The sequence below is a fragment of the Neophocaena asiaeorientalis genome, unplaced genomic scaffold, assembly GCF_003031525.2.
Source record: "Neophocaena asiaeorientalis asiaeorientalis breed wild unplaced genomic scaffold, Neophocaena_asiaeorientalis_V1.1 scaffold196, whole genome shotgun sequence".
Lineage (NCBI taxonomy): Eukaryota > Metazoa > Chordata > Mammalia > Artiodactyla > Phocoenidae > Neophocaena > Neophocaena asiaeorientalis.
In genome coordinates this window covers 761,424-789,250 of record NW_020173929.1, presented here as the reverse complement: position 1 = coordinate 789,250, position 27,827 = coordinate 761,424, and the positions used below count along the sequence as shown (strand labels likewise).

Here is a 27,827-nt window from a genome sequence, read left to right as displayed (position 1 = left end):
TCTTGCAAAGGTACAAGATGAACATGCAAGTTACTCTCTCTTTGTCCCCTGAATTCCACTTTCTGCCTTAACTGTTCTATTTTGTCACCCTGGGAGGCTGACCCTGAACCCTGAACCACCTGAATTCCCTTGCAATTGGGTTTCTGGTTAGGTGCAGCCCATGGGAGTATGTTACTGGCCAGACATCCAAGGGCAGGAGAAGAGAGAGGTCAGGGTGTCCCAACCCCCCTGCTTCAGCCCTCATTTCTGTCAGTACCTGCATCCCTGATCACGTGAGTCCCCACCTGGTAACTCTCCACGGTGCAGCTCTCCTTGGCCCCAGCACCATGGTAATAGCTTCCTCCTCATCCAGTCTGGGTGCTTCAATATTTCTTTTCTTTTCTTTTCTTTTTTCTTTTTTTGCAGTACGCGGGCCTCTCACTATTGTGGCCTCTCCCGTTGCGGAGCACAGGCTCCGGACGCGCAGGCTCAGCGGCCATGGCTCACGGGCCCAGCCGCTCCGCGGCACGTGGGATCTTCCCCGACCGGGGCACGAACCCGTGTCCCCTGCATCGGCAGGCGGACTCTCAACCACTGCGCCACCAGGGAAGCCCTCTTTTTTTTTTTTTAAACAACTTTATTAGAGTGTAATTGCTTTACAATAGTGTGTTAGTTTCTAATATTTCTTGTTTGTATACTGAATGCTGTCCACACCGCTACAAAGAGTCCCTTTATTAAAAATCTCCTTAATTAAACCATCTGAGAAATTCTGCTTCCTGCTGGGACTCTGACTGATTCAGTGAATTTCACTCCAAATCACCAGTTCTGATCTGAATGGTAGGGTTTTAATTTTGTTTCTGTCAATCGCCATCACTGACAAGGCTGCATTTGTCAGAGAGTAAAGACAGTGTTCAGGGATAGAAAATAAAAAAGGAAGGGCGGATCCTCCTGGCGTTGGAAGTCCTGGATCCCGGCTTCCCTGAGCCCAGATCCACTCTATTTTTTCCTCAGTTTCAATCCATGAACCAATAAGTTCACTTTTTTGGTTTAAGTCAATTTATTTATTTATTTTTAATTTTTGGCTGTGTTGCATCTTCGTTGCTGTGTGGCTTTCTCTAGTTGCGGCTAGCGGGGGCTACTCTTCGTTGCGGAGCACGGGCTCTAGTTCCGTGGTCTTCAGTGGTTGTGGCATGCGGGCTCAGTAGTTGTGGCACGTGGGCTCTAGAGCGCAGGCTCAGTAGATGTGGCACACAGGCTTAGTTGCTCTGCGGCATGTGGGATCTTCCCGGACCAGGGATCGAACTCCCCTGCATTTGCAGGTGGATTCTTAACAACTGTGCCACCAGGGAAGTCCTTAAGTCAATTTAAATTGAGTCTGTGTCATTGCATCCAAAGGGCCCTGATATTCGGGGATGGCACAAGGAGTCAGCAGTTTGCATGAGCAAAGAGATGAGAGGATCTAGAGACACGCCACCTACGCTTCTATTTGCTTGAAGGGTGTAACACGGCTATGGCTCTTTACTCCTGTCCTGACTTTCTCTGGGTGCTTAAATAAAATACTGAATGACTTCCTTTCTTCCACCTCTCCTGTGTCCAGTTCCTTGAAAACAATCTCTGCCTGGTTGTACTGGGAGCAGGTCTTCTATGCGTCATTCATTGGTCACAGGAAGGGCCGGCAGCAGGGAAACTTCAAGAAAGGACAGGCAATGCCCTGAGGCTGGTAAAAGTGGACACTATGACCACCTTGGGCCTGAAGGGACAAGGAGAGGGGGCATTATTAAGCCTGGACACAAAGAGGGCAGTGTAGCCACTTGATGGGAGCCGTGACCTCTGGGTGAGGGACACAGCCAGCTCATGGCATCTCTGTACTGAGGAAACCAGAAGAATAAACACTCCGGCCCCATGCACCTCCCTCCCTCCTATCTCCCGCCATTGCTCCCACTGGCCAAACTCAGCAGATTCCCCCAGTTTCTTCTTCCTGGCACAGAGCAGGGTGGAGAAGGGGGAATGGGTGTGAAGCAGAGGGGCTCTGCTTCGTTTCTTCTCCAAAATGTGCCTTCACAACCAAACACACCAAAGCCCTGATGGTCTACAAGATCAAGACACCTTAACCTGGCATTTAAGAGCCATCTTTGAGAGGAGCTATGTATTAGGGTAAAGAGCGAGGGTTTTTAAATTTTATTTATTATTTGAATTTTATTTTATTTTATTTTTTATACAGCAGGTTCTTATTAATTATCCCTTGAGCTGGGGCTACTCTTCGTTGTGGTGCGCGTGCTTCTCATTGCGGTGGCTTCTCTTGCTGTGGAGCACGGGCTCTAGGCACGTGGGCTTCAGTAGTTGTGGCTCATAGGCTTAGGTGCTCCGCGGCTGTGGGATCCTCCCGGACCAGTGCCCGAACCCGTGTCCCCTGCATTGGCAGGCAGATTCCCAACCACTGCGCCATGAGGGAAGCCCAAGGTTCACTTTTATTTTTATTTTTTTTCACTTTTATTTAATATTGTTATTACCTTTGCACTTCCCTCTGGAGAATCTCAAGGTAGAGCAAATTTCCCCAGAAACTACCGTGAGGTAGAACGAATATTGACTTTGAAACTGGAACACTTGGGTTCAACTCCTGCCACAATATATGTTCTTCCTCACTGTGACCTTAATTCTTCTGAGCCTCAGTTTCCTCACTGTACAATGGAGCACAAATACCCACTTCACAGACTTATGAAGACCAAAGCAAACGAGATAAATGTACAAGAAGATGTTTTCTAAAGTGCAACTGCATTCTGCTAATGTATGGAATTATAATTATTAACCCAGCAAAGAGTGTTCTGTGGCAAGCACTTTTCTGGTGATTTTCCTTCCTGCTCTCTTGTTGACTCAGTACATGTCAATAGATGACTCCATTTTAAGCTAAATGTCCCTTGCCCAAGCTAATTGCTAATTTAGACTTAAACTGTTCCCAACTCACGATTAGAATTCAAACCTTGGAACTCCATTAGGGATGCATAATGCTACATTTTCCTTCACTGAAATTAATCAGCTGCAAATGATTAAATTACTATATATAGTGTGAAACACAACAAAGCTGTAATTTTTATATAAATTCCAGAATGTTACATTATTTCCCTTCAGCACTGACATCAGAATAATTCCTCCACAATCATCGCTTTGTCTTCTGTAAAATAAAATTTAAAAAACCCATTGCTTTTCAAGCGTACCAGGGTCTGCGTTCAATATTTAATGTGATTAATGTTTACTGTATTTGTTGTGGGGTTGTCTGTTAATTGTGGCGTTAAGCCGCACCCCCTTCATCATCTTTGGGGGCTGAGGGACGTTGGTTCAGAACCACTGTTTGAGGAAAGTATCAATTAAAATTCAGCTCCGTTGAGCACATGCATCTTTCTTGTTGTTTGTTTGTGGTGCCCGGCATATCTGGTGGCAACATTCTCCCCCTCTCCCCCTCTCCTCGCTGCAGGAACAGATTGAGATTCTAGGCAACTTCTCAGTGAGCATGTAGCCTGTGGGGAAGCCCCAGGCTTGCTCAGCAAGCATGCGGGGCCAGGGAATCTTGCTTGCAATCCCAACAGTGCGCTTCTCTGGCAAAACCCTCCACCCCTGGAATGAGACAGGTGATTAAAGGAAGGTCTGGATGTACGTGAGGCAAGAAAGGCATCCCAGGGCTAAATCTGAGAAGGCAGCCAGTGCGCGTACATGACCCGGGGAGACACTTCAGACTCCTTAAATTTTGTGTCCCAGCCACCTCCCTCTTAAGGACCACGCCTCCTTACATATTGCACCCCAGGCACCGCACTCGCATCCCACTCCAATTAAGAGGACCTAGTTGAGAGTTGGGGAACCTGAATGGCGATGCAGCTTGCCCTGGCATCACCGTGATGGACCTCGGAGCTGCCTCTTAACCTCTCTGGGGCTTTGCTTTCTTGTCTGTAAAATAGGGGTGATCATGTCTGCTGGGCAGCTTTAAGATTGAGACTGGAGGATGCCCTCCAAACAACAGGAGTAGCGGGCATTTCTCTGACTAGCCTCCCCACCGCCGCAGATCCTCTGGTTTCTGCCTCAAATCCCCTACAGCTTTTGTGGGGGAAGCCCTAGGCAAAATCTTGAAAATGCTGCCAGCCAAGAACTCTCAGCCCCCAGATGGCTTCCAAAGCCCAGAGAAGGTGTCTCCACGGTTGCTGCTGCCCACAGCTCCTTCCGGATGGTGAGGTTCCATTCTCCTGCTGGCTTTAAGTCCCAGTTGTGCCAGCTCTTCCCGGGCCACCGCAGTGGTGGAGTGATCTCTTCTCTCGCCCCCCCCCCCATCCTTGTCAATTCCGAAGGACAACTGCCTTGCTCTCCCAGGGTCTCTCAAAGAATATGTGGACAAACTTCTCTTGGTAGCCTTGTTCTCCCTGGAGACCATACACATGACCAGAAAGGCTGGTTTCCAAGTCTTCTCTCTCCGAGCTCTCATTCCTTCCCCTTATCTCCCTCGCCTCTGTTGAAACTTGCCCCCAGATACATGATCACTGCTTTCCACCCAAAGCCTGAGTTCCACACTTACACTTGGCCTCACTGAGTGCTGACTGGGTACCCTCTGTTTTGGGGGTACACAGAGCCTGTCATGCTCCCCACCCCAAGAGCTCACAACCCATGGGATATTCTTCACCAAGACCACCTCAGAAATTCCTCTCCGCATTAACGGATTCTCCTTTCATCCTTACTGGGAATAGGCTTCCTCCCAGACTGCCAGGAGCTAGAAGGTGGGGATCCCAAATATTTTAGCCTCCATCAGCTACAGAAGAATAAGGACCGACCTCGTGCCATTTTGATATCGATTTGTCCTTTCAGAATTGGGAAGAGATTTCTTCTTAAATGGTTCATACATTCCCCACTGGTTTCTTTTGCCAAAGGAGGCATATTTATAAACAGGCTGCCCAATTTGGCCAATGGGCAAAGGGATGCTCAGATGAGGGTGGGATTGAACATTACACCTTGACCTAGAATTGATGCTCAGCCAGGGTGCACCAGCATGTCCACACAGGTTATTAGCATGCTGAAATACTTCTGTAGCAGCTGGTCAATAGCCACCTCCAAAAGCCCCTCTGCATCCCTGCTGCCCAGGTCCTCTGGGTCCCCTGGATTTCCCTACAATCCAACAGAAGGGGCCCGGCCCCCCAGGGGTTCTTTAGACCTCTGCTCCAGCACTGGGGCCAGGGCTCTTTTCCATTGGCCGGTGCTCCTGCCGTGCTGGCTGTTAACTGGTCTGAATAGCATGCCAACCCTCGCAGCTATCTAATCACGCAGCTGTCCCCCGGATAGCCACTTCAAAACCTGTGACAAGAAAAGCATTGGGTCGTTTAGGACCTGTGCAGAAGAGGAGAGGCAGCACCTGTGGAGTGTGGAGTTCTGGAGTTTGGGGGTACCTTGGAGCCTAGGCCTGCTTGCTCAGTCTTCATGCCCTCCTGCAGTTCCTCTGGCATCCGGGCTGAGACCAGAACATCCCACCAATGAGAGCTGTTCTGAGACATGACTCAGTATTTGTGGGGCAACACTCAAGGAAATATAGCCACTTCAAATTTATCCTGGTTTACCATGCAGACTACTTGTGGGGAGAGAGAACATTTTTTGCCTCCTGCCAAAACAAAGTCCTTTGTGTGGGTCAAGAGGGCTTACCCTGACCCTGTAGCTTCAAGATAATACTGACCTCTCTAAGGAATATATTTTCATTTTCAGCATTTGAGAAATCCATGCACAACACTGTCGGGAAAGAAGGTATGGTATGTATATACCACAGAATATTACTCAGCCGTAAAAAAAGAATGAAATAATGCCATTTGCGGCAACATGGATGGACCTAGAGATTGTCATACTGAGTGAAGTTCTAACTAAGGTCCAAACGTGTGGTATAAACCCAGTGGACACATATATTCGCTCTGGCACTTACAGTAGAAAACCACTTCTACCCTATACTCCTGGCTTAGATGTGGCTGGGATAATAGAATCTGTTGGAGGGAGTGTATCTGCTTTCAAGAAAGGCGACAGAGTTTTCACTACCGGCACGATCTCTGGGGACTACACAGAGCATGCTCTGGCAGCCGATTACACTGTTTACACACTGCCATAAAAACTGGACTTGAAACAAGGAGCTGCCGTCGGGATCCTGTATTTTACTGCACATCGAGCTCTGCTCCCCAGTGCCCATGTGATAGCTGGAGAAAGTGTTCTGGTTCACGGGGCCGGTGGAGGGATTGGAATAGCAGCATGCCAGATTGCTAGAGCTTATGGCTTAAAGGTTTGGGCACAGCTGGTACTGAGGAAGGACAAAAGGTTGTTTTGCAGAATGGAGCCCACACGTGTTTAATCACAAAGGAGCCAATTACATTGATAAAATTAAGAAATCTTTTGGTGAAAAAGGAGTTGATATGATTACTGAAATGTTAGCTAATGTAAATCTTAGCAATGGTTTGAGTCTTTTGTCACATGGAGGATGAGTAATAGTTGTTGGCAGCAGAGGTCCTATTGAAATAAACCCACGGGACACTATGGCAGAGGAATCTAGCATAATAAGAGGTGCTCTCTATTCATCCACCAAGGAGGAATTTCAGCAGTTTGCAGCAGTCCTTCAAGCTGGAATGGAAGTTGGTTGGTTGAGACCAGTAATTGGTCCCCAGGATCCATTGGAGAAGGTGGCCCAGGCTCATGAAGGTATCATTCATAGCAGTGGGGCTGTTGGAAAAATGATTCTTCTCTTAAAATGATTAATCCTTCCACAGATCTCCTGCATAATTAAAGCTTCTTACCTCAGTTTTACATATACTAAAAAGAAAAGAAAAAAGCTTTGGGTTATACTTTGAAACATACTAAACATCTTTAAAAAATTATTTCAGTGACAAAGGTCTCGTTACTAGACAAGATGAAATTTCCCCTGAGTGGACAAACTCTAGTTTAGCAATCTCAAACTGCCCCTTTATCCTCATGCTTTCAGAAAATAATCACAGCCAACAACTACTGAGTACCATGCAATGCCAGGCACTGTTCTAAGTGCTCTGCGTGCAGGATCTCACTGAATCCCCTCTGCAACACTGTGACTTGTAGGCATTTTTATTATCATTTAACAGGTGGACTCTAAGATTCAGAGTTTAGGTAATTTGTTCAAAGTATCACACTAGAAAGTGGCAGGGCTGGGACCCAAACCCAGGCTGAGTGACTCCAAAGCTCTTAAACTTGAATCTAAATTACTTGGTATATACTCTCATACGTGTTAGTTATCTTCTTGCTGTTGTTATATAATCTTCACTATTCTAGCACCCTTAGGAATGCCTGTGTGTGTGTGTGTGTGTGTGCATGCGTGTGTGCGTGAGAGAGAGAGAGAGAGAGATAGAGAGAGAGAGAGAGAATGAGAGAGAACAGGAATGGACATCTGTGTGGTGATGTTGCATATACACATACAGTTATTGCCAGGTCCCTGTTCCCCATCATTTTATGTGGTTCCTTCTGATTGCCTGGGTTGTCTAAGATTGAAAGCTACTCTATGTCAAGGGCTTTGATTCACTTACTCAGAACCCATATGGGTGCCACATGAAAGCCAGTCCTCTGTTAAGGCCACAATAGTAATAAGTCCTCTGTTAAGTACCACAATAGAGGAATAAGAATCAGTAAGTGAAAACTTCTGGGACCGGGCAGGAGGAGCCTGCTAGCTCTGTCCCTAACTCTGTTCCTCCTTCCCTCCCTCCCTTCCTTCTTTTTCTCGAAGTCAACACCAAGAAGGGCACTGGAGGCTTATTGAAGAGCCTGTGAGAAATAGCAGTGAGGACCCAGAACATTCCATGTCTCCAGACCTGTGTGCATCTTTGTGGGTCTGGGTGGAACGGGGACCCATTTTGGTGGACTCTGATAGCTTTTTTAAACCCTGAATTCCATTCAGAGTAGTTTTCTTGGGGATATACAATTTAAGATGTGAAACAAAAGTCAAAAAGATGAAGTGGATCTGTTTCCTCTAAGGACGGTTCCCCTTCCAGACCAGGCAAAGGCCGTGCCCCGGCTGTAACCCACTTATTCGCCTGGGGGTGTCCAGGCCTGGAGAGACTCTATCCCCTTTAATCTCTGGAGGCTGGTTAGTCAGGGTACCAGGCTCCCTGCCCTCGCACCCACATGACTGACAGTGGTCTAAAATGTCCATCATCTTTTCGCACAAGGTTTGCTGCTCATTAAAAGAATCACCTTTCTTGTGGACAAGAAAATTACCTTTTTTTTTTCATCTTTGAGCTCAAAATCTCACTTATATCAGGGCTTGGAAGAGCTGCAAATCCAGTCCAATCCAGAAATGCCCAATAAAAAGACTAATTTGAATTTTGCCTCAGACCAAATTATGGGGAGGAAATTAAGCGGAGGGAGGGACCTAGAGTCTGTCATTGCATTTCTAATTACGTTGTTTCTCCTAGTGTGGGAAGAATGGAACCCTGGGCCAGGGATCTGAGTGCAGGCAGCCCCTGTGTCTGGGTGGTTTCTTCCAAGTGCCCCTCCCCACCAGGCAACAATGCCCTCTGCTTCATGGACACCCGGGGCCAGGACCTAGCAGCAAAGCATCTGAGACTGTTAAACTGGAGAGAAACCCAGCCAGAAGTTGACATCGCCATTGCGCCACCTGCTGGAAGTTTGGAAAAAGACTCTGAAATTCATGGTTTGGCTGTTAACTAGTGACTTCACAATCCTAATGATTATTTGTAATAATTCTCATTTCGTCTTATTACACAGTTACACAGGTTTTTGAAGACAATTTAAGAGGTTCATACAATTAAAACAAAACATAAAAATCACCCACAATCCTGTCACCCAGAGATTACCATCATGTATATTTTGTTGGCTTTCCTTCCATCCTTCCTGTCGTTTTTCTACTTAGATATATGCAAATTCATATACACTATTAGTCTCATTCAGTACACATTATTCTATAGCCTAATTTTTAGGATTAACAATATGTCTTCAATATTTTTGCATGTCATTAATTATAATCTGCAACATGACTTTTGCTTAGCAGTTTTTTATATCCTTATATCATAATTCTAGGTCCTCTTCCGGTGTATTAATTACAATGTGGTCTATGCTTTGAGTTTTTACTAAATCTAATTTTCCCCCTCCCTTTTCTCCCCTTCTTTCTTTCTCCTTCATTCCTCCTTTCTTTCCTTCCAGGTTTTTGTCTTTACTTCTTTCTTTATTTTCCCTCCAATAGAAGAGGTCCACAGCAGATGTTGTTTGGGGCAATTCTTTGCAGTATCTCTGGCCTCCCTCATTCCTTCATATAAGGGGATCCAGAGACTTCCTACTGAACCCTGGATCTCTCCTCTGGGTGGGCTCTGCTGTCCCTGCCTTGGAAGACAGGACACTATAAACTCTGAACCGAGGTGGGCAAGAAAGATGGGATCCCAACCTAGTGCCTCCTGCGGTGTCTAGAAAAAAAACCAAAAACTGACAATTACTGATCACTTACTCTGTGCCAGCCAGGCTCCATCATAAGAACATTACATGAATTATCACAGGCAATCATCATAAAACCCTTCTGAGACAGAGTACCTCTCCTTCCTTCTTTCCATTCACTGGACAGCTGAGGGCACCAAGCTTGAGAAAAGCAAATGAACTTGCCCAAGTGCACCAGCTATTAGTCCCAAACCTCAGTGTGCTGTGATTGTCTATTAAAAGGAAGCAAAACAAAAAAGATTTCCAAATTCTCTTTGAAAAGTTCGAACATCAGGTAATGTGGGTTTTGTTTCCCCACAGCAATAATCAGCTCAAGCAGAGTCGTGGTGTCCATACCAGATTAGCATGGACTGTTCAGTTGGACCATCTCCACCATTCGTGTATTCCCCCTACAACAGAGGAGGGATGTCTACTGCCAACAATACTGTGGGGTGGGCTGGCTTCACCTAACAGAACGAGGGAACTTACAAAAAGACAACCATAGGCTCAGGGTTTATAATTCCTGGCTCTCTCTGTCTGAGAAGCAGGCAGTACCTATGGCTTCCCTGATACAACCTCTTATCTCTCCCATCCATGAGTATGGGGATGGATTTTGAGGGTGCTAGAGCAGGAAAGGAGGAGCATAATTATAGAATAGAGTGAAATAGTTGCTAGGGGTCCACTGAAATAAGTGCACCACATGGACACATGTGGGTGGTTGCATTAGATTGGTTGGTTGACTGAAACCAGAAATCAATAGTGACTTGTACTAAATGAAGTTGATACAATATTGAACAGGCAGTGGCAAACTTTTTCTGTAAAGGGACAGGCAAGTAAAAGTTTTAGACTTTGCAGACCATACGGTCTCTGTCGTAGTCACTCAACTCTGCTGTGGCAGCGCTATAGCAGCCATAGACCGCTGCTCTATGTAAATGAACAGGTGTTGGCTGTGTTCCAACACAACTTTATTTACCAAAAAAATGGTAGCTTTCTTTACAGAAGCAGGCCATAGTTTGCTGACCCCAATAAAGAAGGGATACAAAGACTTAGGAACAGGAGCGTTAGAGTGGCTTTCTCCTTTGCGAGCCATGCACTGGTTAAACTAGGTGGATTCTATTTTCCAGAGTAGATTCACCTGTACATCAGTTCTCTACTTTCAGTGACTTTTGAAAATGGTCAACATAAGACTTCTCCCTGGAAATGACTTGGGATTGGGGATGTGAATGCAGATTTGGATTCTCTGACCTGGGTTATTTTCTAAGCTGTGTGAGTGATTGGATTCCCAGAGGATCAGAATTCTCTCTGGGTCTCCACATTTATTAGGCTGATTGAGCCAGTGGAAGCAGAATCACCCCCAGAAGGATTGTGCCTGTTGGGTACCACTGTCCTCCAAATGCTTCCCACAAGGGCCTGGCTGAACAATGTCATTTTAACACAGCAATTTCCAGGCATTAAGTCAGGTGAGAGGGAGGTAAAAAAAAAAAAAATGGGGGCTTCCCTGGTGGTGCAGTGGTTAAGAATCCATCTGCCAATGCAGGGGACACGGGCTCGAGCCCTGGCCTGGGAAGATCCCACATCCCACGGAGCAACTAAGCCCGTGCGCCACAACTACTGAGCCTGTGCTCTGGAACCCACGAGCCACAACTATTGAAGTCTGTGCACCTAGAACCTGTGCTCCGCAACAAGAGAAGCCAAAGCAATGAGAAGCCCATGCACCGCAATGAAGAGTAGCCCAGGCTCACCGCCACTGGAGAGAGCCCGCGTGCAGCAACAAAGACCCAACACAGCCAAAAAGAAAATAAATAAAATAAATAAAAATTTAAAAAATGGTTCAAATGGAAAATTAAAAAAAAAAAAAAGACTTAAAAATGCAGAAGCCTGAGAAGCCGAGGCATCTCCCATAAGTCTGGAGACTCCAGATTCAGGGGTTAGGCTCAGAAGATGAGAAAGTGGGTGAGAAGAAGGCCAGCCAGAGATATAAAGACATCAGGAGGGGACCCTGTGTTTGTGTTTTACGTGGTGTATCTGGTGGTGTGTGTGGTGTAGAGAAGAGAGGGGAAAAGACTCTTACATGCTAGCTTAGTATAGGTAGACAAAATTCTGTAAGGTTAGAGAAGAAGAGGACTTAGGAATCCAGGAATCCCCTCCATTACAGGGAACTCCCCCTCTTTTGCCTGTGGAAGACACAGCTAGATGATTATGGCGTTCATTTCCAGTGAGCACTGAAGTCTCATATCCTTGTCAACACAGCACTCCAGGCAGCCTTCCGCAATCTGTCAGGGTCAGAACTTAATAATAATAACAATAATTATAGCTAATAGTTATAGAGCATCTGTTATGTCTCAGGCACTGGGCTAAGTGTAGTTTATGCATTATCTCTTCTATTCCTCACAGCTCTACAAAGTAGCTGCAGTTATTCTCCCTCTTTTGCTCAAGATGAATTCCATCTTCGTGTCTCAGATTCAGTCCAAACGCCTTATTTTATACAAGAGGAAATTGAAACTTAAGGTCACATTGTAGCAAGTTGTAGAACTAATGAGAACCTAGGTCTGTAAATACCCAGTCCATTGTCCCACACGGATTCCTCGGTGGATATGGTACGTTAGCAAACAGGCTAAGCTAACAAAGAAACCCAAGAACACAATGGTGTAAATAAAGGAGCATTTTCTTTATCTCTCAATACATGGTCTTAAGGTGAGAAGTTCAAGACTGATGGGGTATCTCTGCTCCATCAGATAATTCAGGGACCCAGAATCTTTCCATCTTTTTGGTCCACCATCTCCTCAGGTGTTGTCTTAGGAGGACTGAGGCTGGTTCAGTTCCACATCTGCCTTCCAGTCTAGGAGAAGACAGAAAAGTCCACGGCATGTAATTTCAACTTTAAGGAGATAACCAAAAAGTTGCACACACACTCGCCACATTCCACTAACCTGATATTAACGTGTGACTTCCAACCCCACACCCCTCCCAGCTGCAAGACAAGCTGAGAAATAGAATCTCTTACCAGGAGGGCATGGGTCCAGCTAAAACTCAGGAGTTCAAATTACTAAGAAAAAGAGTCAAACAGGTAGTGAGTAGCCTAAAACTGTAGCCTGTCTATTGACCTTGGTCGAAGTCAGAAGGTCAGAGCTTTTGACTAGCTTTCTTTCCCAGAGTCTAAAGCTGCAGTGTCCAAGATAGTAGCCATGGGGACACGCAGCTGTTAGAATGAAAATTAAACTTAAATAAAATGAACAGTTTAGTTCCTCAGTCACAATAGCCATATTTCAGGTGCTCATTAGCCATGCGCAGCTAATGGCTACACATTAGCCAGTGCAGATAACGAATATTTATATCACTGCAGAAAGTTCTGTTGCATAGCACTGGTCTACAGACCGTGGATCCAAACGTAAAACACCTTGAAGCTTCCAAGCCTCTCTTTGTAAGGAAACTGGAGTTTTACTTACCGGAGAGCATTGTAAAAGGAGATGGAAATTGTTGAGGGATAAGGCTTAAAGATTCTACTCTGGATAAATTCCTGAGACTGGAGAAGTTGAGTCAAACTTGAAACTGAGATATGGTCTGGCCTGATTTTTTTAGCTGCTGTGTCCCAGGTGCTACCCCTCCCTTTTTGGGATCAGTCACTGTTGTCACAGATAATTCCGCAGCTCACGGAGAGAAGGTGGAAACCTTGGCAGGAGTTTGCGGCTAACATAATCCTAGTCTTCCCAGAGGCAGCAAATTAAGGTCTCTTGTAGACATCTGTTGTTTTCACCTGCCCAGTGTCAACCCACCCTTCTTCTGGTGACAGCAGCCGTATTTTCTCGTAGAGAATCATGCCCCCCTTTTCAGTGCATGTGGGTGTGTTGGACTCCAGGGTTGGCCATGTAACCTAGGCCTGGCCCATCAGAGTCGTGCTAATCGGCCCGAGGGTGGGCATGTGCCCCAAGAAGGATCCAGGAGCCTTGGATTTCTGTTGGAACCATGGGGAACCAGGCACTCTCCTTACACCGGAGTTGCTAAGCAGATAAAATATGGGCCTGGAGCAATTCCACGCACTTATACCACCATACGAGGAGACCCTGAGAATAATGAAAACAACAGGGAAAACTAGAGCCAAGAAAACGAGAGAAACAGAATCCCAGTGACAAGCTTTGAGCCCAAGAATCTAGGGTGTGAATGAAGCCAATCTACTCCTGGACTTTTAAATTTTGTAAGACAATGAATTTACATTTTTGTTTAAAACTGTTTACGATGGCTTTCTCTTATTTGCAACCGAAGAAATCCTAATAAATATTGAGTTATTTCCTCAAGACTCACATTTCCTGCTCTTCTTCCATTGGCATAGCTCAGCCATGGATCACAGCGCTGGTTCTGGAAGAAGAAAGAAATTCCACTGAACTTAAAAAGTCCTGAAGCTCCTAACCATGTCTTCATCCTACCCTTCCCTCCCAAGCATATCCTTAGCACTGATGATACCTCTTTTCCCAAACGCTATCTTCAGGCTGCTATTATATGACTTCTTTTCTATTTAATATTTATTTTAACTTAATTTTGTCAGGATATGAGTGTGAGTATGTGTGTGTGTGTGTGTGTGTGTGTGTGTACATACATAGGACAGTGGATTTTAATCTTGAGTGTCCATCAGAGTCACCTAGAAGGCTTGGTAAACACTGTTTTCGAGGCCCTACCCCTAGATTTTCTAATTCAGCAGGTCTGGGTGTGGCCTGAGTACTTGAATTTCCAACAAGTTCCCAGTGATGCTGGCGCTGCTGTCCAGAGACTGTACTTGGTGAACTACTGGCATATGGGATGGGGGTAGAGCGGGGAGTAACACCTCCCATTTCTAGAGTGTTTTACAGTTTGTAAAGACCTTTGCAGTTTATTTCGGTCATCAACTAAGATGGATAAGGCAAATATTATTGACATAACTATTATTCTGACAAAGAAACTGGGGCTCAGAGGGATAAGATGAGTTACCAAGTTTATGCAGCTAGGACTTGCAAAAGCTGAAACCGTAACTCAGATCTCCTGACTGAAGTATTTATTGCATTATAACATGCCATCTTGCATGAAAATGGAATCAATATTAAGAAAGGGAGGAAAGAGGGAGAGGAAGAAGAGCGGGGGGATCAAGGGCAGATGGGACAGGAAAGGAGAGAGAAGGAGAGAAGAATCTGCAGCTGAAACCCTGGGGGCATGAGGCATACCAAAACCGCGACGCATTTGTCAGACCTGGATTTGTTCCGTTTCTATCACTTCCTAGTCTTTGAACCTTAAGAACATTTCTTAATCTCTTTGATCTCCAATTATAAAATGGAGATGAAGAAAACTACCTTGAAAGATTATTTTGATTATTTAATGAAATCATGTATGTAAGTGTTTAGCATGGAGCCCAGTACACAGTAAGCTCTGCATAAATGTTAGCCATTGGAATTTTTCTTAATCCTCATAACCCTTCTGAGTTAGATGCTGTATTAGTGAAGGGTAGGCTGGGTCACTCTAACAAATTAACTCTTTAGGTGGCTTACAGAATAAAAAGTTTATTTCTTTCTCACATGACAATCTGAGGTAAGTGTTCTAAGTCGATGGGCAACTCTGCCGCACAAAGTTATTCAGGGACTCAGGCTGATGGCGGCTCTACTTCCTTCAATACTTGGTTTCTGGGATCTCTATTAACATTGCCATTCCAACTACCCAGCCAACAGGAAAGGGAAAGAAGGAGTAGTCGATGCGGCATGGCCTAGTCTTAAGGTGTCACCCCAGAAGGCACACACCTCTTCCCCTCTTATACTCTATCGCAGAGAACTAAGTCACATGGTCACATCTAATCTCAAAAGAGCTGATAGGGGTTTCCCTGGTGGCGCAGTGGTTGAGAGTTTGTCTGCCGGTGCAGGGGACGTGGGTTCGTGCCCCAGTCCGGGAGGATCCCACATGCCGCGGAGCGGCTGGGCCTGTGAGCCATGGCCACTGAACCTGCGCGTCCGGAGACTGTGCTCCGCAACAGGAGAGGCCACAACAGTGAGAGGCCCGGGTACTGAAAAAAAAAAAAAAAAAAAAAATGGTGGTTTCCCCAAGCTCAGTGCTCCTCAGTTGTAACACAAACCCATGGGTGCATAACATCTATCTGGGTCAATCGCATCATACTGATGAGACCTGGGGGCAAGAGGAACCGATGCAAATATGCTCATGCCCTTGCTGTATAGTGAGTAATAAAATCCTTTGTCTCTGACCTAGGAGTCTCATGTCTTCTGTCAGCATCAAGTATCAAGTTAATGTATTGATATTAGTTTGTAAGAGGGTAAAATCAAATTCCACAGGAAGCTGGGAAATGTGGCCCCTAGTTGGGCAGCAGTGTCCTAGCTACAATTCTAGAACTATAGAAGAAGGGCAAAGGGGACTTTGGTGATTAGCTTGCGGTCTCTTCCATAGATGGTCTTACCCCCAGTAGGAAATAGAAACTCAAAGAGGTGAAGTAACTTGCCCAAGGTCTGGCAAGCCACAGAACTGGGATTTGAACACATGTCTGATAAATTCCTTCTACTGAAAATGAGAAGACACACACAGGGAATCTATTACTGCAGCCATGCAAACATGTACAGAGCCCTGTTTGCTGTGAAGCTAATGATAACCCAATGTCCGCATTAGTCCTTACCCTAACCCTTCCAAAGCTCTGGGAGGGACCCTAGCAATATGGTCACATGACATTGGATGCCGTGCTAAGGAGGCTGGACTTTATCACATAGGCAATAAGAAGCCACCTGAAGTTCTTAAGCAGGAATACAACACTGTGACTGCAATGTGGGAGATTAAATGGTGGGAGGGAGACATTGGAGGCAAGGATACTGTTGTTATGGTGCCTGGCACCGTAGTAGGTACTCAGGGTGTGCTGAATGAATGCTTTGGTTAAAAATGATAATGGCCTGATCAAGTAGGACAGGATATGTGGGATTGGTGGCAGATTATACATTCATGTGACAACCCATGCTTGAGAATGATACACATGATATTCAATATGGGAGTTACTTCTAGGGGCCAGGAATAGGTTGTGATTGGGGAAAGGGTCAAAGGGGCCTCAGCTCCATTGGTAATATTTTATATATTAAGCTGGGTGATGGGTGATTCTTTACGTTTTGTAAATCTTAAATCTTTTATAATAAATTTTATTTTTTTTGGCTGTGTTGTGTCTTCATTGCTGTGCACGGGCTTTTCTCTAGTTGCGGCAAGCCAGGGCTACTCTTCGTTGCGGTGCGTGGGCTTCTCATTGCAGTGGCTTCTCTTGTTTCAGAGCACTGGTTCTAGGCACGCTGGATTCAGTAGTTTGGGCATGTGGGCCCTAGGGCACGTGGGCTTCAGTAGTTGCGGTGCACGGGCTCAGTAGTTGTGGCACATGGGTTTAGTTGCTCTGCGGCGTGTGGGATCTTCCCAGACCAGGGATTGAACTCATGTCCCCTGCATGGCAGGCGGATTCTTAACCCCTGAGCCACCAGGGAAATCCCTATAATAAAATTTGCAAAAGACATTTTAGAGGCAGAATAGAAAGGGAAATATTTTGGAACAACATGCGTGTGCAATTCCTCCCAGAGATCTTTGCGTATTCAGGAGATAATGAATTAATATAAAGTAGAGAATGTCTGCTGGAGGAATGTCTATTTCCAGCAACCTGTAGGTGGGAAAGATATCTCAGGGCAAAGAAGAGTCTTTGGGGCCTGCCTGCAGTCACATATGCATGACTGGCCCTGACGGTTCTACCCAATGGCATACAGGGCTGGACCTGGGGGGCCCCTAAGAAGGAAAGCTGTGCCTACCCTCTGGAGGAAATCTCCTTGGCAAGCTGGCTGGCGTTTGCTCTGAGCACCCCCTGCCCCAAGGATCATGTCAGCAGTGACCATTTTCATAGCACACCCATCACCCCAAAATGCCTGAGTTCTCTCTGTGAATTTTTCTTAATTTTTTAAAAAGCCAAGATGAACATGCTAATCTTTCTCCTCTCTGTGCTTCACAACAAGCCCTGGTGCACAGCCTTGCATTATTCATGATGGTTTACATTAATCAAATGCTTCAAAGTTTCATAAAGTTTCTATTTTGGAGCACACATTCTTTGTAAAGTTGGCACTTAGTGGACAATGGCATCATATTTTGGAGACTCTCCAGCATTCTTAATTCCCATCTGCTTTATTTGCTGCAGCTGTTTTATTTCTTCCCCAGAGACCGTATCTCGGAATTCTGCAGCATGTAGACTATTTTCAAAAAAACGCAAGCACCAGGGAATGCTTTCTGGGTTGAATGAATGTAAAAGATGTTGAAAGAGTTACACTTGATTTGTGTTTGTGATATCCTGTGATGGCCACACGTACGGCTTTTTTTGGAGAGGCTACTACTCCTCCAGTATCCATTTTCTCTTTTTTTTCCTTAAAAAATTAACCTCTAACTTTTAGTTGAGCCAGGTAGAATGAAGACTGCATTTCTCAGATTCCTATAACACTCCCTTGCAGTTGCTGTGTGACCAAATTCTGCCAATGGGGTGTAACAGGAGTCTTGCCTGTGATTTTTAGGGTCTGGGCGTGCCCCGCCTCATTTCCTCTTCTGCCTTCCTACCCACTGGAATGCTCAGTCATGGCTGGAGCTTAGACTACGAGGAGGAATCAATGTGCTGAGGATAGAAAGCCACAAGACAGAAGTCACTGAAATCCCTAACCCTCAGAATGCCTTAACAGCCCCGGACTTCCTCAAAGTGAGGAAATGACCACTGTGTTTTCTGGGGGAGGGTGGAGGCGGGGATGTAGGGGAGGGTTGTGAGACACAGGCCGAGCTAATCCTTAATAATTCACTCTTTAAAAAGATAAGGTCTTGGGCTTCCCTGGTGACACAGTGGTTGAGAGTCCACCTGCCGATGCAAGGGACACGGGTTCGTGCCCCGGTCCGGGAAGATGCAACATGCCATGGAGTGGCTGGGCCCGTGAGCCATGGCCGCTGAGCCTGCGCGTCCAGAGCCTGTGCTCCGCGACGGGAGAGGCCACAGCACTGAGAGGCCCGCTTACTGAAAAAAAAAAAAAAAAAGATAAGGTCTTCTAAAAGTTTTGTAAGAAACACTTTAACAATTACTATTTAACTTGTTTAATATTGGAGGTCATAGGTGGGAAGGACTACGCCAAGGAGCCGAGTCCTGGAAGCATAAAGAACTTCCTGTACCGGTATCTGACCAACTCCCTCCATGTCTCCTTTAGCTAATACCCACAGCACTAGCATTAATGCACGGAATCACCCAGGGATGTTCCTTATTGTACTCGAAGAAAACAGGGCCTGATCCAGCTAAGCAAGAATAATGATGCCTCCAACACGACTAAGTTGCAAATGGTTGAATAATACTGGATTACTCGTATTTTTCTCATTATAAAAGCACAAGAAAGAAAATCACCAATAATCCCACTATCAAGTTATTGTTTTGATCTATTTCTTTTCAGTTTCTTTCATTGCAGATATAGATGTTTATCTTTTCATAAATGGTATCATAGGATATATATTCTTTTCTTTTTTTTTTTTTTTTTGGCTGCATTGGGTCTTTGCTGCTTCACGCGAGCTTTCTCTAGTCACGGTGAGCAGGGGCTACTTTTCGTTGTGTGTGGTCTTCTCATTGCAGTGGCTTCTCTTGTTGCAGAGCATGGCTCTAGGCATGCGGACTTCAGCAGTTGCAGCACACGGGCTCAGTAGTTGTGGCTCATGGGCTCTAGAGCGCAGGCTCAGTAGCTGTGGGGCACCAGCTTAGTTGTTCCACAGCATGTGGGAATCTTTCCAGACCAGGATCGAACCTGTGTCCCCTGCAGTGGCAGGCGGATTCTTAACCACTGCACCACCAGGGTAGTCCAGGATATATATTGTTGTAGTTTCCCTTTACATCTTTTTATATAGTGAACATTTTCACATATCATTATGAATTATTCTTACAATAACATTTTTAATCATTTTTGCTCCAGACCATCATATGACTGTACTCTAATATAGTCTTGGATACACTTTCCTTCCTTCCTTTCTTTCCAACTATATATAACACTGACATGAACATCCCTGTAAATATTTGCACACATCCTGATTTTTTATTTGGGTGAATTCCTAGAACTGAAATTCAGGAGGATATAACCACAGTTTCTACTACCCCCCCCCCTTTTTTTTTTTTTTGTGGTACGTGGGCCTCTCACTGCTGTGGCCTCTCCCGTTGCAGAGCACAGGCTCCGGACGTGCAGGCTCAGCGGCCATGGCTCACAGGCCCAGCCGCTCCACGGCATGTGGGATCCTCCCGGACTGGGGCACGAACCCGTGCCCCTGCATCGGCAGGCGGACTCTCAACCACTGCGCCACCAGGGAAGCCTTACCCCCTTTTTTTTTTTAAAATAGGATTTACTCTTTTTTTTTCTTCTTCTTAATTTATTTATTTATTTGGGGCTGTGTTGGGTCTTCGTTTCTGTGTGAGGGCTTTCTCTAGTGTGGCAAGTAGGGGCCACTCTTCATCGCGTTGCGCGGGCCTCTCAGTATCGCGGCCTCTCTTGTTGCGGAGCACAGGCTCCAGACGCGCAGGCTCAGTAGTTGTGGCTCATGGGCCTAGTTGCTCCACGGCATGTGGGATCTTCCCAGACCAGGGCTTGAACCCGTGTCCCCTGCATTAGCAGGCAGATTCTCAACCACTGCGCCACCAGGGAAGCCCCCTACCCCCTTTTTTAAGACCCATTTTGATGTCACTGTTTCATCTGGTTTCCAGAACAATAACCTATTGTCTGATTCATGTTAAATAGTAAGAGAATTTGAACAGTTCTTGTTCTGAAATATTCATAGGTTTTTGTTTTCATCTTCCACCATTGCAAGCAGTTAAAAACACAGCCTGGAGAAATGGCATTTTTCTTTCAGAAAATGAGTTGGTAATTTATTCAAATGAGTATGGGTAGTTGTTTTAAATTATTACCTTATACAAAGCTCTAATGAAATGAAGTCAGTTTACATCTTTAAATAACCTTTAATATTTGTACAAGTAAATATCTCCACTTGACGATAATGGAAATTGTCAGAAGTGTTCATTTTCTCACAGTTTAGCTCACTCACAAAGGCTGTCAGACAGCCAACTGATGTGACTCAGAGCATCGCTAGTTATTTCAGCAGAAGACAGTATTTCAAAGGTAAGGGAAAGGAGGTGCAGACACTAATGAAGTTTTATTATCAGAACATAGAATTAGGATTGTGACAAGAGACAATGGTGCCAATGACATGTAGTTAGAACGTTCAAGCTTGTGAAGTCTCTAGCAGAATCTCAGGGGCAGAAATGTTGCAAAGGGTAGACTGATAAATTCCACTAAATGGATATAGACCAGGTCTCAGCGTATCTGGCTGAGAAAAAAGCAAAAAACAAAGCAAAACCAAAAAATCCAGGGAACAAGAAACAGATCCAAACCAATCTATGATCTGTAAAATAAACAGGGTACAGAGTTGTATAATATCCAAAGGATGAAGGATATTCATATCCAAAAGATGAAGTTAGTGTGTTTGGGTGTGTTTGTTCTCATGAAAAATGAGGTAGTGAAAGCGGACTCCAATGGATCACAATTCTACTAAGGACTCCAGGTTGGAAATACTGTCTTAGCAGGGATTTGTAACTGTTTTTGTAGGGGAGGAGGGAGGGAGGTGAAGAGAAAAGAGTAGAAAAAGGAAGAAGAGGAGGGTCCATCTTCATCCGAAATGGAACCCAGAAATATCAATCGTGAAGAGATGTCTACTTCAGAATAGTCCTTATCATTTATCTTTCATTCATTCATTTAATAAGTATTTATTGTCTACTAAGTGTCAGGCACTGCTCTACTCAACACAGGGGATACAGTGGTAAATAAGACACATGAGGCCGCTGTTCTCAAAATTTTGCATTCTTTTGGGGGTTAGAGAAACAACAAAGCAATAGGAAAAGATATCAGCTAGCACTACATACTATGCAAAGAATTATAAGTGAGGTGATGGAGGGCTTGGGAGGCTATTTCATCTATGGTATGAGGCAGTTTTAAAACGAGTCCATACATTCTTTGACACTTCTCCTATTAAGAGGGAGAATCTAGGTCCCTTCTCCTTACACCTGGGTGGTCTCTGTGACTGCCTGGATGGACAAAGGGCAGAGGAGGGGCACTCCAAGTAGAGGGGCTTCTGCTGGGTTTTCTTAGAACACCTACTCTGGGCATTTTCAGCTAAATGTAAGGAGTCCAGCTTCCATGAGGCCACAATGTGGAGAGGCCCCTCAGGGAGGCCACACAGAGAAAGAGAGAGATGCCTGAGCGCTCAGCTGTGCCAGCTCCTGGCTATTGGGGGTCTTCTCAGCCCAGACACCAGAAGGAGGAGGATAGTTTAGAGACGCCCGCTGGACGGCACCTACCTGAGAGACCAGAGTGAGAACTGCCAAGCCGAGCCCCCAGCCCCTCAGATCCTGAGCCAACCTGTTTAGGCAGGTGGGAGATGTCGGGCAGATAAAAGTCTTAACGTCGTCCTCCCAAAGAGAAAGCATTAGGCGTTGTCTGAGATCACAGATCTGGAAGCTCCACCATCCCCCTCTCTGCTGCCCTAGACGGAAGACTTAGGGCTTACCTGCTGGTGACATGGAAAAGGCACAGTTTCTACCATTCAGCTCACTCGGGGTATGGATTTCCCCTTCTAAAGAGCTTACATGTCAAGAACACAGATTTCATAGAACCATTGGCTTCTCAGATGGAAGAGCTGGCTTAGCCCGACACCATTATTTTAGGATTCAAGACATTCACATATAAGGATTCAGCGATTTGTGGGAAGGTGCAGAGGAAGCATACAGGGAGCAGCTGACATGCTCAGTTGGTTCTGCTGAGAAAGATGAGTGGAGGGAATCATCTGGACCCTGGCTGGAGGTCAGGCTATGCAGTTCTCCCCCTTGGCAGTCCTTGTACTGTATTTTTTTTCAGAATTGGATTTGTGTTTAGATACATCCCAATGTTACCAGTGACTGGAAGCAGCCTAATTATAGTATCTGCAGTGCTTTTGGCTCACTTGCCATCCCCCACCTCTCTCTGCCCCCCAGAAGCAGCACCCCTCCCCCTCACACACATGCACATCCACATGTGTGCATTGTTGAGCAGCCACCAGCCCCAGCTTTTTGCTATGTTAATGCAGATGCAGGAAAGTGGTAGGAAAAACGTAGAAGCCAGCAAGGCAGCGATATTAACATTGGAAAGACAGAGGACTACAGGCCAGAGGAAGAGAACAGATAAGGAAAAGTGAACAGAATAGATAAAATAATGTGAAGGGGAATAAAGAGCCTCTTTGAGCTGTGAGTTTTAGGCAGAGTCTTTCGGGATGCTTAGAGTGAGGGAAGGGAAAACCTTTGAGGGTAAGTAAGAGGTAGAAAGAAAGAGGGAGGGAGTTACAGAAAAATGATTTCAAGACATTTTCTTGTGTATTTTTAATGTAATCCCTTTCATTCCTAGGTATACACTCAAGAGAATTGAAAACATATGTTCATATAAAATCTTGCACACGAATGTTCCCAGCAGTACTATTTATAATAGCCAAAAAGTAGAAACAACCCAAATGTCCACAGACTGATGAATGGATAAATAAAGTGTGGTATGTTCATACAGTGGGATATTATTCAGCCATAAAAAGAAATGAAGAGCTGAGACATGCTACAACAGGGATGTAGCTTGAGAGCCTTATGCTGTGTGAAGCCAGTCATAAAAGAGCACATATTATATGATTACACTTGTAGGAAATGTCCAGCATAGGCAAATCTTTAGAGACGGAAAGTAAATTTGTGGTTGCCTAGGATTAGGGGAGCTGGAAGATTACTACTAAGGGGTGCGAGGTTTCTTTTCAGGGGGTGAAAATGTTCTAAAATGGATTGTGCTGTTGGTTGCATAATTCCATGAATATACTAAAAGTGATTGGATTTTAAGAATTTGTCTGTGAATAATATCTCAATAAAGTTACAACAACAGCAACAGCAATAACACACACACACACCAGACTGACATGTGGGGGGAAAACGTCCAGAATCAGAATAGTTGTGTAAGTGCAGCAGGTTTGACTGAGCAGACAATCTTGCAATTGCAGGATCTACACAGAAATGACCTACGTGTGTGAGGCTTGGTTTGTGGCTTGCAGTGGTTGTGGTTCCTGCTATAAAGCCATAATGTGATGGCCCAAAGGTACCTATTAAAAACAAACAAACAAAAAAACCAGTAGCTCACACGTCCAGGAATTGTCTTCCCTCGTTTCTTTGTATATCGCATAGTCCGTCGTGGATGATGTTTTATAATAACCAGTCATTTCGTAAAATTTAGGACAGTGTTTCTTCAAAATTGCCTGCCTTATTTTTCTGGTGCTGGTGGTGATGGTGGGAAGGGGGTTTGAGTCTGTTCCTCTGCCCAGATTCAAAGTAAGTCATCTGGGGCACTTTTGGATTCCATCCACGATAGAACCAGATTTTCAGACCAAAATACAAGGCTGCCACATAAAGCAATCACGGCAAGAATGAAATGAGCTCTGTCTCTGTTGTGCATTTTGTGTGTTAAAAAATGTAGTGTTCCACTTCCAAATGAAAATCTTGAATGTGTATTAGTCATTGTTACTTCCTCCACCAACTTTCTGAATAAGTGATATTAATAGTCAATAGATTGGCTAATAAGGTACAAAGGAGAGCTTTAGTTGTTTAAAAGAAATAATTATTTCCTCACTTTAAAAGGACAGAATTTCTCCTTTAACTAGAAGATTTGTACTCTTGACAATTGTTAGGGGGAAAAAGTTAGTGCTAATTGCTAAAATGAAACATAACAAATAAAAAACCCCTATATTTGTATATATATATGCATGATAGTAATCTGTTATTTAAATAAGTTCACTATTTTTAGCCCCTGGAAGAGGCACTAACGCGGAGAGAATACAGATGTGACTGTTGCCTAAATGCTGTGTGAACCTTGGCAGGTTGCTTAACCTCTCTGAGGTTTAGTTTCCTTAGCTCTCAAATAAAGATAATAATTTTTGAGCTTCTATTCTATATATGTGTATCATTGCTTTTCCTATCCAAAGGCCCAGCTAGCCAGTGAGTCATGATTTGCCATATTTTAAATGGGTCAACATTCAGACAAGCAGGTTACCCCTTCCAGAAATTTGACCTAAGAGAGGCAGATATTGGTAATTGGTGGTACGTAGCAGAGCTGAGGAGTCATGATGGCTGCCATGTTGGACCACGTATGAAACGAGGAAGGAGGGGAACTGGTCCAGAGAGAAAAGTAGGAGCAGAAACCCACAGAGAAACAGAGAAAAATGGAGATCACGTGGCCTCTAGAGGCAAAGTAGCCTTGGATCTCAGCTTTCCCAGGCCAGTTCATTTGAACACTGCTTATACTTCGGTTGCTGTCCTTGGATTCCTTGAGGTTTCTAGATGTCTATGCTGAGCTTCACTTTTACTCACTTTGATCAAGTTTGAGTGTGTTCCTGTTTCTTGCAAAAAAAAAGTATGTGGTGGGGGGAAGGTGTGGTGTAGCCTTGTTTAAAGCACCTTCCTTGCCACGTTACAAACTTAGATTTAGGATCAAATGACTTCCCCTGATTGAACGTGGGCAGGAGCCATGCCTTTTAAATATAGGTGTTACTAAAATATTTGCTTAATTGAACTGAAATTGGTAAAGTGTATGAAGATACTGTGAAAACTGCAAAGCACAATGCTGACGGAGAACATAAGGGATTATTAATAATCTGATTAAGATTTTATGAAATCTTCATTAGTCAGTTTTGTGTATCTGCTGCAATGAATAAAGCCAAAAGAAGCAGCTAAAATATATAGAAATGAGATGAAATTTTACTACTTCATCAGAGCAATTTTAACTTTAACCCTCTTCTAAAGTGAAAGTAAAATTTAAGGGAATTCTCAGCCTATAAACAAGACATTCAGGTCCCTTCGGGCAGAAAGCATGCTTGTTTTGTAAACTTTCTAGCATGGAGCTGTCAGAGTCGAGGGAAGAAACCAGATTTGCCATCACAGCTAAATTCCTGGTACCTCTGCTGGGGATGAGCTACAATAGGAAGTGAAGGGTTGAGTTTATCGGCTTCACAAATCTCCATTTATTGTACATGAGCATTAAGATGATAACTAAATCCCCTGTTCTTGAAGAAGTGCTTTGGGGATGCACAATTGTCCAAGTTACCTGGGTTGGCCAACTTCACCTGTCACTCCTCTTTACCTGCGTAACCCCCAGGCTACACATTAAAACATGGAGTAAAAGAGAAGACATGACCATTAAGATGAAGGAAAACCTGGACTCTTCTCTTCATTGCGTGGCTGGCTACCTACCACATCTAAACTTCTGGTTCTCATTCTGCAGCAGCAGCAGTCCTAGCTGCTGGGATGCTACAAAGAGCACGTACACATTCGGATCAGTGCCTAGTAGCTGACTGACCCACGTGCTGTCTTTGGTCCCCTTGAGGCTCCCACTGTTCCTTGCTGTCCTCAGCACAGTCTGGCCCACCTCCGTACCACCACCACTTTTATGAGGCAAAGACACGCATCAGCTAGGATGGAAGGGAGGGACCACCTTTCAAATGTCCACAAACAACCTCGCCTCGTTTCTGATACAACCTTCTAGGTTTTAATTACTCTCTGAAAGTGAGAGTCATCCCAGGATCCTTTGGTGACATTTTCCAGTATCCTGTCGGCTCCACTTATGAGAAACAAATGGGCTGGCTGGCCTCCCTCTAGATTGAGTTTTTCATGAAGTCATTACTTCTGTCACAGGGAGTATTTTCAAATTGAAAAATCTGAAACAATAAATGATGGTGAAGCAGTTAATAACTGTTAAGAAATCACATTTGGAAAATTGCATTTAAGCAATAACCTTTCTCCCTGTAATTAAATGACAGAAAGGTCCTGGTTTTAATTAAGTCAGCAATTTATAGTTATGAAGCTCTACTTCACTATGCACATTAGCGAATGATAGGTCACAGAACACCCTGAGTGCATTTTGAGTGGGCCTGATATGGTAATTACTCCACTGTTCAGTGGTGACCACATTGAACCGTATCTCTAGATGAAACAATTTTCTTTTCCTTGCTCCATGATGTATAACTAGGACGACTAAATGTACCACGAGCACTGCCTTGCGCATCTTTAAATTAAAATGGATTTTAAATGAGGGGGCAGGAGCAGAGGGAGTGTGTTTGAAGAACGGCACCAGCAGTGAATGGCACACGAGTCCATGCCTGCGAGCCGAGAATATATCATTGTTTTACAGGGCTTTCTATCTTGTGCCTGAGTGTTTGCTGCAGATTTATGAGCAAGTAAAATGCTAATGTTAGTGTATTTATAAACATATGATGGGGGTTTCATCTATAATTTATTTGCCGGCCCTACTCTCTGCCTCCTTGGAAAGGAAAATGAAATGCTATGTTGGACGGCCACAAGGGTCATTAATACGGCTTTCACATTTTATTTAACTAACCCCCAGCTCATATTACACATTGATGATCACAATTGTGAGATGGTTTTTGAAATGCTTATTGTGTCTCGTCTCTTGTCTGCCCCAACCTCAGCCATGCAGAGTTCCAGCAGTCACCAGAGGGCTTCAAATAGCCTAGTGGGAATCTGCTAGTGGACGACTGTGTGTGTGTGTGTGTGTGTGTGTGTGTGTGTGTGTGTGTGTGTGTGTGTTCAGGGGCCTTGGAGGGAAAGGAAGGCCCAGCTCCTGAAAATCATGTATTTTTTCATTTATCTTAAAAGTTTCACAAACAACTGAATTCTAAGAAATGACTTCAGGTGTTTGCTTTCTTCCTCAAACCCCGTATTTCCTGGCCTCTCTTCATTAAAGCTCATCTCCACCCAAACACATGGAGAACATAGATGCAGAAGAAGAAAGCAGAGCATCAAAACAAGCATCAAAAGACAAGCATATCCCACATGGTAGAGGGGGCTGAGGACGGAAAGACCCTCACCCAGAACGCTTATGTGGTGGCAGTATTTCTCCTGGATAGGAACACTGGCTGTTCTGTTTATCAACACTGGTTTTATGCCCTCTGTTCCCCCCACTGCACACACAAGTGAAGAGGTGAAATGAATCAGAATTGATTTAAGCTGACTGGTAAATCACTGAATGCGTCATAGCTTACAGTAATTCACTAATAGTGAATCCCTGTTCCAAAGCATTGGAACCAAACCAAGATTTTCCTAAGAGTTTTTTATTTTAAAATATTGAATCTTCTTTTAGAGGAAAAAAAAAAAAGCTACAAATGCACTTCCCACCCATCCTCCCTTGGGCTTTTTGGAATTCTAAAGAGGGGTCAAAATTATTGTATTCCCAGAAAAATTATATTATATTTAAAAGGAAAAATATTACCATAGCATTTTAAAGAATCATAACACACATGTTGAATTCAAATGA

The 27,827-nt window shown here is 44.5% G+C and overlaps 1 pseudogene; it reads left to right on the top strand.

Annotated features, from left to right (window-relative positions):
* The first annotated feature begins 5,720 nt into the window (after window positions 1-5,720).
* Window positions 5,721-6,731, top strand: LOC112404560 (quinone oxidoreductase-like; annotated as a pseudogene).
* The last annotated feature ends 21,096 nt before the right edge of the window (window positions 6,732-27,827 follow it).